Here is a 12,588-nt window from a genome sequence, read left to right on the forward strand (position 1 = left end):
TCCACGGTTAGCGACTTATTTTTATGATCATATGGAGGATACAACAATATTTAATGTCGTATGGGGTTTCTTTTTGAATGGATTCACAATCCATATTGGTAACACCAGACATCTCTTTTACAAGTCAACAGTTGCTATGACTTTGGACCTTCCCTATAATCAGCCAACCCACACCATTCAATACATCATACAAAACTCCTTTAATCACAACTTTTGGGAAGATTTTGCCGGACTCTATGGCGATGGCCTCACCCAAGTCATTGAACGTGAGGAACCTGGCCGATGGCTAGACAAAACAATTCCCCTAGCAAGTATGACAATGAATGTCGGGACTGCCTGAACATCATGGGGGATTGGCATTTTTCCACTACCTCCGAATCAACTTGCAAGACTTTCCATGCTCTCGCTCAGCAACATACCTTCTTCGACATCATGAACCTCGTAATTGAGAACCTGAAAAGGGCTCATCTTTTTTGACACCATTATATCACCTTGCCAGTTACCGCATGCCGGATAATGAGGGCATTTTTCCCACAGTTTTTGGCCCACTTTTCATGACTGGGTACGAGTAGATTCTATGTATTCGGCGAACAGGATAATTCGTTCTTTGAGATTTCAGGTCTAGCATCGGTGCTCTTCAAGGTACCTGAAGTACGTTCGTTGCTTCCACAAAGACAAAGACATGATAGCTCATTTGGACACTTCTAAAAAGAGTAAGTAGAACGAAGTTTGGCATACCATAATAAACTGGCGTGACACCAAAGAATGACACTTCGATAGAGATGAAGCTAGAATGGACATACCCCTAATTCTTAATTAGGGCAGTGTAAGTTGATGTACATATTTGTTGTTTTAGTTCTTGATGTGCCCTTTTCCTTTTGTTTTGGTATAACATATGTTGTGTTAGCATAATTTTATGTTGAAGATATCAGCTCTATTTTTGTAAAAAGCCTCTCAGGTATATTCTTTCTTCCTCTTGACACTTTGAGGACACATCGTCCTACTGTTTGGGGGTGGTTAGAACCTTTCACAAAAATTAAGCATTTATAGGTTGTATATAGTTTTATTTTTTGTCTAAATAAGCGTATTTAGTGACAAAATCTTGTTTCCTTTTTGTGATGAAAAATATCTAGAAATCTCACCCTAGCATTAGAATTGGGATTTGTTCTTAGAAACTTAAGTTAATACGTATGCAATAGTTTTTACATATTTTCATGAGCAGTCATGTACTGACTGTCATTGAATGTACATAGCAGTAAGTTTCTGGGACCCACGGTTAGATAACTTAATTTCCATATCCTGTGAGAATCTAACCAAAAAGCCTCAACATGTGTGATATATGAGTAATGACACAGAGGAGTAGCTTTTCCGATTAGAGAAAATCACGAGTCTACTTACTTTATCACTACCCGAATCCTAGGTGAGAATTTTTAGGCCTTCTTTGGATCGATATAGCCAAAAATTCATATCTGTAAAATTTTTATCGTTAGTCGCCCCACTGAACCTTTCATTAACCCATTCATTTTCACCAAAAAAATCCTTACCCATCTATTAACCACAAATAAATAAGCTCACCTAGATGATGAGTATAAGAAATAGGATGAAGTGTGGAAAAATGAAGAGAAAAACTTGTCACAAATCAAAATTAGTTACCTGCTTCAGAAAGAAAAGAAAAAGAAAAATAGAAATATGTTTCCAAAAATCAAAATAAAAATCAAAGTTAGAATTTCCCCCAAAATCAAATCAAAAGGAAATACAAAACCTTAAAAAGGCTAAGTATGGAAACTCGTGTTAGAAGTAGGAAAGAAAATAAGGATTTCTCTAGTGTAAATATCTCGAAGACCTTATTCTCTCATACTTATCATTTTTGAATTTTCCATTTCATTTTCTTCTACACTACCACCTAAGCCTCATAACACCTAATAAAGACATCTTGCTCAATTAGGATTAGGATGGTGTGATAATAAGTAGTATATGTGAATTCTCAACCTCGGCTCTTCTGACTGTCATTGAGTATGTGAGGAAATGTGTGCCCATTGCACACTAGAGTTAGCAAAACTTGAGTGGAAAAATATGAGAGAATTTTGTGCCGACACACATACCGTGAGAACTTACTGGGGACATTTATCCAAAGGATCCAGAAACGGCCCTGCTAGTACATTTATTTGTAAAGATCACTGCATGCATATATTTATATGTAGATGTTTTGATTATTATATGTATATTAACTTGAATTTTAAAAGAATTAATCCTTGTTTGCCCCGCTAGTGAGATGTATAGATATCTGAGATTAATTAAGGGAACAAACCTTTGTTACTGAGTCATTGTAGTATAGATGAAGTTTGTGAATATATTCTCTGGAAAACTCTCATGAGGCTATAACTCGTCCACTAGGGAATTCCTAGTAGTTTAAGGCCTTGTTGCATACGGTCAATGCAACCGCACTCTGCGAAATGAGACTTAGTTTAGGACAACATATTTTTGGCCACTTATCATTTTAATGTCTCTTCTTTGCTTGAGGGCAAGCAAAGTGGTGTGATAAGCACCCAAAACTGTAATACTAAACCCCATAGAGACATAGCATTTTGGTTAATTATGTGTTTAATAATAATGAAATAATTATATTTTCGTATTTCTACAGGTTTTCGCAGTTAACGTGAATATGATGATGAAACCTGCATCAAAGTACGGGAATATTATGCATACTCGAAGTCTTCCCACGCAGTTTAATGAAGCCTGACTAGAGCCGAAGATTCCAAAGGGACAAAACCAATGCAGAACGGGACCACGTGTAAATAAGCAGCAAACTTCCGAAGCTCACATCTTTCAAACCTGGACGCCAATTTCGGCAAGTGAACTGCCAAAACAACCAGGGCGACGAGCTCTACACAAAGACAGAAAGTTGTAAAAACACCAAAATCCAAGCTGCCACTGGACACAGCACATGGACCCCCTCTGTGGGCCTACAAGAAATGATGAGTCATCACGCATGGACAAATGGCAAGTTATGGACACTTTGGTGACACATGGCAAGGAAAAGACAAGACAAAATAATCAATGCATGACTTGATTGTTGAAAAGAAAAAGACAAACTTATGAAAAAAAGTTTGGATTTTTTGGAAACAAAAAGACAAACTTGTAAAAAAGGTTTGGATGTTTTGGAAACAAAAAGCCAAATGGGAAATAAATGTAGGAAGGCTTTATGAGAGAGAAGGGGGATATATATTTTGGGAGGTTAGAGAAAAGGGGTATTCATTATTGCATTTCATTTTGGTTTTTATATTTTCATGCTTAGTATTTCCTTTCGTTGAAGCTTGTATTAGGTTGGTACAGGAAGTCTTGAACTTCAAATAAATTTTATTTTCTTCAAAGTCAAATTCCAGTTTTTCCTTTACTTCTTCTCACTTTTCATTTCATACATGCAAGATAATCAATCCATCCAAGCACCATGAGCTAAAACCCTCCCAAGGGGAGGGTTAATGATGCTCATGTGAGGATCAAGCTGCAATTTAGTATTCCAGAATCACTACTTAGGAAATAGGTTTTGATTATACATCCAGTCCTAAAATGACTAAGTCTGACCAAGTTTAGAGTGCTGATACTCCAGACCAATCTCACGAGAGACCCAGTTAACACTAGGTCAAGTCTCGTGCAAGACCCTATGGTTTGTCCAGCTGATGTAAAATCAAACCAGGAGCTGAAGTGATATTCCAGAGATGGAATATTAATTCAACTTCTCAGGCTAGTGAGATGAACTCAGAGATGAGTGCATCTTACTAGGGATCGATACTCGACACCATTTCGGGTTTGTCTATGAACTCGAGACGGATTAGAGCTGTAGTGATAAGGTACTCTAAACTTTTGTAACTGACCTTGCTTGATTATGATTGACCTTCTTCCTGTATCTCTCTCTATTTAGTTTACTTAGAAATCGATCGTGTAATTTTACGTTAACTTGCATTCCATGTTTTAATTGAGCAACATATGAAATAAACTAAAATCCTACTCACTAATCCCTTAAAGCTGTAAATCTAGTTGTGAACCTTGCCTAGCCCTAAGGTTTGGATGATCCTTTACTCGATCTATGCTACCAACCCACGTGAGTAAGGTAACTTGACTAATTGGATATTTTACAGACTTTGGACTCAAAAAGACAAACCCTAAATGACTGATTATCATAGAGCAATCCGACCAATGAGACCACTCTGGCAGAACCATCTTTGTTGTTTTCAATAAGAGATTTACAAAACACAAGTTAGACTCATGCAGGTTGAGAGTCTTTTTAAAGAAGTAAAAAGTTATGAAAATGATGAATTTTAAGGGTGATTAGCAAGAAAACGAGGAGGTTTAATGGGATTAGTTGAAAATTTAATTTTTTGTTATCTGTGCGCGGGACATTTTAAGAGTGCTAATTCTTTGAATGGTAATTCATTAAATGCATGTTGGTTTTTGAGTCAGTTTTCTAATTTCATTTATTGATGATAATGTGAGTCTTTAAGTTGAGGAAATATTCAAGATAGTGGGTAAATATTACAAGATTCATTACCAAAACTGTCATCAAAAGCAAATATACTAGTTCAAATCCTGGTATTGGCAGTACCCTTGACTCGATACTAGGTCAAAGGGAAAATTTTGGTATCTGTAGTACTCTTGACTCGATACCAGGTCAAAGAAAGTTCAAAGACAACGGTACTACTACAGAAAAGCTCATATACCACTGTTATTTACAGTGGTAAAAAGCCTTTAGCCACTGTTTTCATACCGTGGTAACAACCACCGTGACAAATACTTCTAACAAAACCGTGGGGAAAAGTACCTCTTATATACCACACGGTTTTAAATAAAAAATGGTGGTATTAGGATTTACAAACCGTGGTTAATAGTCCGAAAAAGTTTGGTCTTATATTTACAAACCGTGGGAAATAGTGATAATATATACGACGGTTGTGTACATGAAACCGTGGAGGTTATATAAACTAATTATACCTCGGTTCTTATCAAACCGTGGTGTATAGTCATTACAAACCGTGGGGTTATATAAATTGTTTATACCTCGGTTCTTATCAAACCGTGGTTTATAGTCTTTTTTTTTTTTTTTTTTTTTTTTTTTTTTTTTTTAAAACCCCTAATTATTTGATTCTAATCATATTCATTCAACCTGCAACCTGCCCATTTTCACCATATATATCCATACTGGATTTAAAAACACATTGCTCAAATAAACAATTCATAGTGCAACACAAACAAAAAAAAATAAATTTACACATCCAACACTAAGACATTGAATTGCTAACACAATTTGAAAACAATCCCTTTCCAATCGAAAATCCAAATTATAATCAATACAAATATATTATAAAAAACCTCCAAACCAACTTATTCTATTTTGTTTTGCATTCGAAATAACTTCACCAAGAACATCCTCCTCTATGTTGGCATTCTCGTCCCAAGAACATTCAGCCAAGATTAAACAAAATTTGGTCACCCTACAAAAAGAAATAGTCGTGATTAAAAATAAAATAAAAAGTACTCATTCAAGGATCAAAACAATTAAAATCGGTGGCATATATTCATTCAAGGAATTTACCCCCCTGTGGACTCTTTAACAAGCAAGCTTACAAAAAAAAATGCAGCATTTGGCACCTTTCTAATAGACGAAGGTAAGTGAATGCATGATATAAATAAATATGCTACAAGTACATAGAGCTCGGATAATATAAGCATAAAGAACCCGGATAATACCTTACTCAAATAGCAGTGATGATCGTCAGATTGGAGAGCATGCAATTCTTTTTTTTTTTTTCTTTTGGTCTTCTTGCTTTTCCCCCTTCATCGAATTGATACCCTACACAACACACCCAACAACAACAAAATGATCTATCGAGCTAGGAAAGTGTCACGCCCCAAATCTCAAACAACTATATACCTAAGATACATGACTTTTTTTCGGAAAAAATTTAGCGAGAATCTCCTCTCGTATTTTCAACATTTCATAAATAAAAAAATCTGTCATAACCTGAAAATTTAAGCAATATACTTCTCATTGATTAACCTAGCTACTTAACCGTCTCGACCAATGCCGAAAGCAGTTAAGTAATCGGTTTGCAAAATGAGATCACAAGGCGGCTTAGTGCGCCAAAGTACTTGAATGTCTCGACTAATGCCGGATCATCTAGCACTTGCATTACAAAAGTCATTATCGAAAACACAAGTTAAATATATACATCCAAGTCCCATAACTATCAAAAAGTTTACATCCTTAACAAATAGTACTTACTATAAAATTTTCTAAATGAGATCTGAAAAGACGTTCAAAGATAATAGCTACGGACCTTAGTCACCTTTTAATACTTTTAACCAACAAACTCTTGTAAAACCTTTCAGCAAAGAGTGAAACCCAATATATAACAAGATTAAAATAAGAAGAATTAGATGCACCAATTCATTCAAAGCTTTCTTTTCCACTTTCTTCTTCTGTGTTCTTGCTACCCACTCCTACCTTTTCATGTAATTATATTGAGGTGGATGAGTGTACCCTCGAAATTGTGAGAGGGAGACCAAGGAAGAGAAACCCCTCCAATTACCACAGAGAGAGAGAGAGTAAGGTGTCCTCCTTTTCCAAAGCCTCCCTCCCCCTTTTCCCGTGGATTCTATTGCACCCCTAAATCCACCTTAGGCCCATTACTGGAAGTAATGGCCCAACTCATTCTTAAGCCCAAAAATGTGGGTTTTACAGAAAGAACTTGCCAATGTGAAAAGATTAATTTACCAAACTATTATAGAAAGTTTTAAAATACTTTAGAAACAAAAACACCACTTCTACAAACCTAGGACTGTCCAAAAAACAATTCTCGTGCATCAAAATGTACTAGCAATCCATGGACCCAACATAACACTAAAAAGCAGGGGAACATTAATCTAGATCTATTTGGTCTCATTCTAGATGAACATACAATGTAAGCAATAAATAGATTCGTCGAGTACCTGAAGCTTCGTGAGGAGATTGATCTGAACTATTTTTCATCTGGAACCGATGGTTTTGAAACTTCACGAGCTTTATCAACTTCCATTAATTAGTTCTTGTGGAGTTCCAGGATTGGGATCGAACTCCTGAACTTGTATTCCAAGATAGATTGTTTCTGATCTTAAGTGTATGCAGATTCTCATAAATTTAAAACAACATACTGAAGCTCTTGGATGAATTTGGTAGTCTCTTCTCGCTTTGAATATAAAAGAAAGGACAGTAATTAAATAATATGAAGAGAAGTCGTGGTCCAAAGAAGCAAGAACAAGATATTGTATACAAGAAGTTGCACTCACAAGATTTGCTATCGCGAATTGATGCAATAATGCATGGGTTAAGAAAATATATTAAGCATCCCCTACCTAAGTTCGGTTAAGTAGTTTAATTTGCAGATGGAAGCTAAAACAAACCCGCTCTATTAGCAACAATATATCTTAAAAAGAAAGCACAACCGGGGCCAAAGACTATAAAAATTGATCTTTGCCGAAGCTCATCACAACATACTTGACCAGAAAAATGCCATTGAAAAAACATAAGACTGCAAAAAACTTACATAGCAAACAAGGGCTCGCGTAACACTGCCGTGATCAGCTAATCTTTTTTTTTTACCTTGTCCTCCATCCAGGCATGAATCAGATGCTCTGCCTCTGGAAGAGATCACTAGGAAGGAAGGATTCAAGTATTTCTTTCAGTGATAAATAATGAACAAAAGAGCTAAGATGTATGCATCTGGAAAGGATAGCACCTCACCTTCCTTCTGTATCCGACTACTTAGTTGACCTATTTTAGATATTGAATCCTGAAGATAGGAATCTTGAGCTTCATCTTTTGGATCACTTCTCGACCAATCTGGAAGAGAATGCCATCTTACAAAATCTTCTAAGATGCACCTAGGGTTTGCAGCTTAACCCACAATATTTAAAACATGTGAGTTTAGATATTGCTACCATTATACAAATACACAAACTAGCATCAAGGCAACTAAGCACCCTAGGGCTTTCCAAAATAAAGAAAAGGTTTCTGCACTTATACTTCACCTTGAAAGCTTGCATGTCGAGAGGAGTTGAGAACATCCAAAGACCACAAGTGAGAATTCAAATATGGGGATTGGTTATTAAAGAAAAAAAAAAGTACAAAGATGACAATAATATTTATGCTAGGGCAGGTAAAAAATTCAGACCCCTTTGATGAATCAGTTATCTCTTCACTGCATTCAAACACTAAAAGTTCAATATCACTGGGCAAAAGAAAAGAAAGAAAAAAAAACAAAGGCAGATTGCTTGCATTTTTAGAGAGCGGGTGACAGATTGTATCTCGGGTTGTTTTGCTTTATTTTTATGCTCTTTTTTTTTCTTTGTACTCATACGCCTCCTCAACCTACATGGTTAGGTTTCCGGATGGTTGATGAGCTCCCAAGCCAAGAACAAGATCCCGGTGCTAACTCTAGCATAAAGTGCGAGCTTGAGCCAAGAGAAACCATCTTCTTTGCCGGTGTTTAGACCGGCTTCTCTCATTATAGATCGTAGTGAATCAGAGGCCATGGAACGACGAATCTTCCTGGAAATACAACAATTAATAACCTGCAATTGTTGATACAAAAGACAAGTATTGAGATATGGACTTTCATCTAGTGGCACGTGAGGTACTGGCTGTCCATCAGACCATAGTCTTCTCAACTGCATATTTTAAGGATTCATCAATTACTTTTCCATGTTTTTCACACTACAACAGAGCATAGTTTTACCAGCGCCATACTCCATCGCTAAAGGTGCCTTTGAGCGTGGCAAAAGATCTGTCGCAACGCACCAGATGGCGTTGCAAAGGCGTGGCTAAAAAGTGCGTCTCAAATACTCAAATGCAACGCCAAAGGTGGCGTGGCAAATGTTCCTAGTTTGTTGCGGCGCTGAGGTCTTCGCTAATACACTAATTCCGTTGCTACTTCATTTATTAAAATTAAATTAATTGCAAATTTTTTTCAAACTATTTGCAGCGCATGGCGTCACAAAAGAGAGCTTGTAACAACTAGGATGGCGTTGCAAAAGTGATACCTTTAGCTATTATTAACTAGGGCGCCGCAAAAGGCAACCTTTTGCAACACTATTTCAGTTCTTGAAAGTTTAAATATTTGCCTACATAGTGCGGGGAAATTTAAATATTTAATGAACATTTGGCGTGGCAAAAGACGCCCAAAATTTTAGCCACACACCAAAGCGTGGCAAAAGATGTCTACGCATTGTAGAATCAAAGCTTTTAGCTACACCAAAATTGTTGTGAATGATATAAACTCATGTGCTTTATTTGGGACGATTTAGCATTGCAAATGGTGCAATTCATACATATAATTGCATTTCCATTTACATAATCCCGCCCAAAACAAATTTTATAGAACACAATAACCCTATAATAATTCACCACAAATCATAACAATTTACAATAACACCGCTGATTTTTGAATGGAACATTGCTTCCCATAAAACTCACAAATGATAAAACTATAAAAGCAACACAAAGTAACTAGCACATATGCCTACAAGAAACACAAAGAACGCTCATGTCATCGCGATATGGGCCTATATAGCATGTTCATCATGGGTCCTTGCGAATGCGTGAGAAAATAAGTTGCATCTGTAGAAATTCAAAGTTCATCATGCATATTTTCTACATTAGGAACTAGTCCGTTATTCACTTGAATCTGATTGAAGCCATCTTCAATAGCTCCGTGTCTCATTTCTCCATCTCCAATCATCCCGGCCTTGATGGCAGCAAGTAACTTGTCTCGCGAACTTGAGCAGGCCAATACGTTTCGCGGACAACATAAAGGACAAAGACAAGAGAAGAAGAGAAAGCCGACCCACTATTATCAACCCGTCGAAATATAAATTTCTCGTGGAACCGCTCATATATAATTTCAAGAGTAGATATCGTAAAGAAGATGTGTGCTACTTCTACTGATTTTCTTAACCCGTCAAGGACGCCCCCGGCGTCGCATGGTTGATAGAAGGTTTGCGAGTCCGAGAAGAATGAGCGGTGTCCCTTGTACTCACTTTCCGCCTTCTTCAATACTCCTGTAGATTCATCCGCACTATCACAACATTTATCAAGAATCTAAGTTCCGGAGATCCAATACATAAGATTTGAACAAACATTTAATTTTGAAAAAATCTCATCACACAAGGGAACAACATAGGAAGATTATGTGGGAAAAGTACACTAAAAAGTTAAAACTCCCATTCAAAAACTTCAAAGCAATAGCAAATTATATAAGTTGCTAGGGTGCTTAAGTTAAAATTATCAACCTGAAGAACATATATGAAAGATCAACCCATGCACCCTAGCACCATATTCTCGATCTAAACCCATTAAGTACAAAAAAAAAAAAAATTGGCGAAAAGCACAGTTCAATGGAGATGGAAATGATTGTTTGTTTTGGTATTGGATACTGATAAGTATTGCAGGTCCATGGTCCACCCTAAAGTAATCCGGTTTATGACCAACGCTTAATCATAATTTCTCTTAATTCTTCAACCCGAAGGCCCCTCTCAATTTCTTTTTTTTTTCAAGAACTAGATGTTCTAATTCATCGTTACTACAGCCAAAATTACTAGATTATAATGGGTTTTTATGTGTTCCTTACAATGATAACTCATCAATGGGTGCTTAAGTAATAAATGTAAGTGTATTAGTTATCTCACATTAATACCGTTATGCATCATAAATAAATTAGTTTGGCATTATGGATAGTGTAGTAACAAAAAGAACCTACCAAAAGTTGTAAGCATGCTCGAACTTCTTTCCACCTCCTGAAAATATTAAATTAGAGAAAACTCGAATAAGGAAATCTGGACAATTATGCAAATGAAAAACTTGATAAAGGGTGATCAAGATGCAAACTATAACCCTGAACCATCGGTTGACGAGGCGCCTCGGGCTATCTGTTATGCTCTCTGCAATAGATGTCATTCCAGCCTTCGATCCGAAAGAAACTTACACATCAAGTCTTTACGAAGTCCAATAAGGATGAGTGAGAGACAGGAAAACAACGTAAAATGTCGACTACAGAAAGTATGCAACACCATCAATACTTTTGCAATGGTACTAGACTACTAGTAAACTGAACAACTTACAATAACTTTTGTAGATAAAAAGAAACAGAAAACAAAAAAGTCCACCAAATTTTAGGGTGTAGCTTTCTAGAAATACATGGTTTGGATTACAAATGAAGACCTAAAACTAATTGCCAAGTATTTAAACATGAATGAAAGCTCTGCTAAAGAAATGGCAATGTAGTGAGTACATACTGCAAATTAGGCACGTATTGTCGATTCTCCTCCACCACCTAAAAGAAGTTCCCTCTGTCAACACAATCACATCACAAGAATAAAAATTAAGACGAAAAATAAGATATTAAAAATTCAAAATCAACAAATAATTCTCACCTCGGCTTGAGCGACTTTCCTTATATTAGCCTTTGCTTGCAAATTAGCATTTCTTAGTCCCAAATGCAAACTAAAACAAATAAAATACTTATTTAACAAACAATCAAGAAAATGCGAGGAAAACATAAAAAAATAGATTGGTAATTATTAAAACCTTTGGTATTGATCCTTCCAAGATTTAAACAACAACCGAAAGCAGATCAGACATCTTCTTGAGTAGGCATTTGTGGGGCAAGAAGATCAAGCCCTAAATTGCAATGATCTAAGCAATGCCAATCCATCTTGTGCAAGACCATTCAATCTCTGAAGAGAATTTCCTTCCTCTTCTGTCCCTTTTCCATACTCTTCAATTGATTTCACACGTGTTTGAGTTTGGGCATAAGTCTCGTCCCACTCTTCTTTCACCTTCTCAACAGCCTGCACAACCTCGTCGTCCATCCACACAACCTACTATTATTGACAGAGAGTACACAACCTATTATTGACAGAGAGTACAACGTACTATGAACACCAACAAAATTCAAAAGGCTCTTTTCCTATCTCTGTTGACTGGGTTTTCAATATGGTGGGCGGCAGCAAGAGAAAAAGATGAGAAAAATAAACCCAATTTAGGGTTTTGGATTTTACTTTTTTATTTTTTGGTTTTTTTTTGGAGCGCCAACAATAAAAATAGGCCCGCCCATACAAAAACCTTTAGAAGAAATTAACTCCCGCCCATAAAAAGCCCAATAGCAACGCTTCTCTAGCTGCAACACATACTACATCCAATAAAACATGGACATTTACAAAAGGTTTTTACAACGAAAGTGGCGTCACAAATGATTGAGTTAACTTTAAAAAGAACAATGGCGTGGTAAATGATAAAGCTCTCTATAAAAATTGCATTTTATGTTTTTGAAAAAAAATTATAACTATTTGCCACGCATAAGAGGTGTCACAATAAATAAATTTATGTACAGTTAAGCTAATAGCACGACAAACCTTTAGCAGCCCCATATGGCGTTGCAATAGGTGACCTTTAACAACAATTTTTTGGCGTTGCAAAAGGGTGCGCTGCAAAAGACCCCTTTTGTTGTAGTGTCATATAGTCTCAGATTAAAGATTTAGTAATACAACAGTATCAATGCA

General features: G+C 36.4%; 1 long non-coding RNA gene and 1 pseudogene across 1 annotated transcript; both read right to left on the reverse strand.

The window, feature by feature from the left end:
• Positions 1–5,322: 5,322 nt before the first annotated feature.
• Positions 5,323–7,133, reverse strand: LOC147480730 (uncharacterized). Its single transcript, XR_015207025.1, has 3 exons — positions 6,985–7,133; positions 5,743–5,845; positions 5,323–5,486 (listed from the first exon to the last, which is right to left on the reverse strand). It is a non-coding gene; the product is annotated as an uncharacterized LOC147480730 (long non-coding RNA).
• Positions 7,134–11,328: 4,195 nt separating this feature from the next.
• LOC147480731 (uncharacterized) lies at positions 11,329–12,325 on the reverse strand (annotated as a pseudogene).
• Positions 12,326–12,588: the final 263 nt, after the last annotated feature.

The sequence above is a fragment of the Coptis chinensis genome, chromosome 8, assembly GCF_015680905.1.
Source record: "Coptis chinensis isolate HL-2020 chromosome 8, ASM1568090v1, whole genome shotgun sequence".
NCBI classification, from domain to species: domain Eukaryota; kingdom Viridiplantae; phylum Streptophyta; class Magnoliopsida; order Ranunculales; family Ranunculaceae; genus Coptis; species Coptis chinensis.